Below are 2,500 nucleotides of genomic sequence, written 5' to 3'. Positions count from 1 at the left end.
TCTCTCTCTCTCTCTCTCTCTCTCTCTCTCTCTCTCTCTCTCTCTCTCTCTCTCTCTCCCCTCACTCACCCCTCATTCACGCATCATTTTCTATTCTTTTCCCCTCAATCTTTTCCATCCTGCATCTCCCCTCTTGTACCTTTTCCCTTTTTATCTTTTTTTTTCTCTCCCTCTTACCCTTTCTACTCGTTTCATTTCCCTCTTTACTTACCCACTCCCATGTCTTCTTTTTTCTCCTCATCCTCCTTTTCATCTCCTTTCTCTCCTTCTCATGTCTTTTCATCTCGTTGCTATCTTGTTGCTTCATTTTTTTTCTTTTTTTTTTTTTTTTACTCTTCTGCTTCAGCTACTCTCATCATCATCACCATCATCATCATCATCATCATTATCTCTTTTTCTTCCTTATTTATGTGTTTTCTTTCATTATTTATCCTGAAATATCTCCCTCCTCCTCCTCCTCCTCCTCCTCCTCCTCCTCCTCCTCTTCTTATTGCATGCAAACCCTGATAAATAGAAAGTTAAATTGATTAAAAAAAAAGCAAAAACAAACAAATAAATACACAGGAGCGTAACGTAGTGATAAACCGCCATTCTCTCTCTCTCTCTCTCTCTCTCTCTCTCTCTCTCTCTCTCTCTCTCTCTCTCTCTCTCTCTCTCTCTCTCTCTCTCTCTCTCTCTCTCTCTCTCTCATTCAGTTGTGTTGCTGTTTTTGTTTTTTGTTTTTTTCACTTGTGGTAAAATGTTGTGATGGTGGTGGTGGTGGTGGTGGTGGTGGTGGTGGTTGTAGTGGTGGTTATCCTTTCTTTAATTGCTTTATTATTTTTTTTTCTCGCGGCGTGATCCTTCCTCACTCTCGTTCTTGTTTTTCTTTCTCGTTTTTCTTCGTACTGTTCTTTTTTTTGTTTTTCTTTCTTTCTCTTATGTTTCTCGTGTTGTTGTTGTTGTTGTTGTTGTTGTTGTTGTTGTTGTTGTTGTTGTTGTTGTTGTTGTTCTTGTTGCTACTGCTGCTGCTGCTGCTTATGTCGTTATCATTTGTCGTGTGTGTTTATGAGGCTTAAATGTATAACTTTATCCAGAGAGAGAGAGAGAGAGAGAGAGAGAGAGAGAGAGAGAGACAGAGAGAGAGAGAGAGAGAGAGAGAAACTAGCTGTCACAAATCACCGTGACAATCTAAACTTTTATATGACCTGAGTATCTCTCTCTCTCTCTCTCTCTCTCTCTCTCTCTCTCTCTCTCTCTCTCTCTCTCTCTCTCTCTCTCTCTCTCTCTCTCTCTCTCTCTCTCTCTTTGTTGTAAACATAATCCAGAGAGAGAGAGAGAGAGAGAGAGAGAGAGAGAGAGAGAGAGTCATACACAACCACACACACACAGTCAGGCAAGAGCGACAAACAGAAAACGAGAGAGAGAGAAATAGAAAAGAAAAAAAAAGTAAAGATAGGAAACACAAGCCAGCCATTTCCTCCTCCCCCGGCGAGCCAAAGCAGTAAATAAGAGAGTTCATTTCGCCGCACAAAACTCCTCATTAGGACGCGGGAAATCAGAGAAAACTGCGCCACTTTCTGGGCTAACTAAAGTAAAAACTGGAACGATAAGCAGAGCTGAGGAGGAGGAACTGGGGCCCATTAATGTGATGTGCATACTCCTTAAATACTGGCAGAGAGAGAGAGAGAGAGAGAGAGAGAGAGAGAGAGAGAGAGAGAGAGAGAGAGAGAGGGGGGTGATGAATAAAACAAAATAATTAAGAGCGGCGAGTAATTCAACGTAAAAACAATGCAGGGGAAAAGGAGGAGGAGAAGGAAGAGGAGGACGAGGACGACGAGGAAGAGGATGAGGACGAATACGAGGAGGAAGAAGTGAGAGAAGAGGGAAAAAGTTAAAAAAAGGAAGAAAAAAAGAGAAACTAGAAGAGGATACGTAGAGAAAAGAGAGAGAGAGAGAAAGGGTGAGAGGAAGGATCGGAGGGATGGTGTGAAAGGGAGAGGAGTGGAGTAGGTGGAAGGGGTGGAGGGAGGGATTACCTGCAAGCACTCCACACTGAAGGAGGGACGACAGCAGGAAGGTGTGACGGGCGTGACAGGTGACAGCGGCAGGCAGCTACACGCACACGTACATACACACTCCTGAAGAAGGGCTGACGGAGGGGAGTGTGAAGGAGATATACAGGGAAACTCTTTGGAAGGCTCTTGGTGGGGCTTCTCTGTCTGTTTCTACCTCTCTGTTATTGGTTATTCCTCTCTGTGTTTCTCTCTATGTGTGTGTCTTCAGCTCCTTTCATCAACTGTGCAGCATTGTGTTGTGTTGCGTTGCAGTGACTAGGTGGTGTGAAGGAGTCTTTTGTTTGTGTGCGAATACTGTGTGTGTGTGTGTGTGTGTGTGTGTGTGTGTGTGTGTGTGTGTGTGTGTGTGTGTGTGTGTGTGTATTCATCTGTATGGCTGCCTTTTTGTCTGGGTGTGTGGCTGACTGACTGACTAACTTGCTGTGTGTGTGTGTGTGTGTGTG

Source organism: Scylla paramamosain, chromosome 8 (genome assembly GCF_035594125.1).
Source record: "Scylla paramamosain isolate STU-SP2022 chromosome 8, ASM3559412v1, whole genome shotgun sequence".
NCBI lineage: Eukaryota > Metazoa > Arthropoda > Malacostraca > Decapoda > Portunidae > Scylla > Scylla paramamosain.
Note: the sequence above shows the minus strand (reverse complement) of the source record.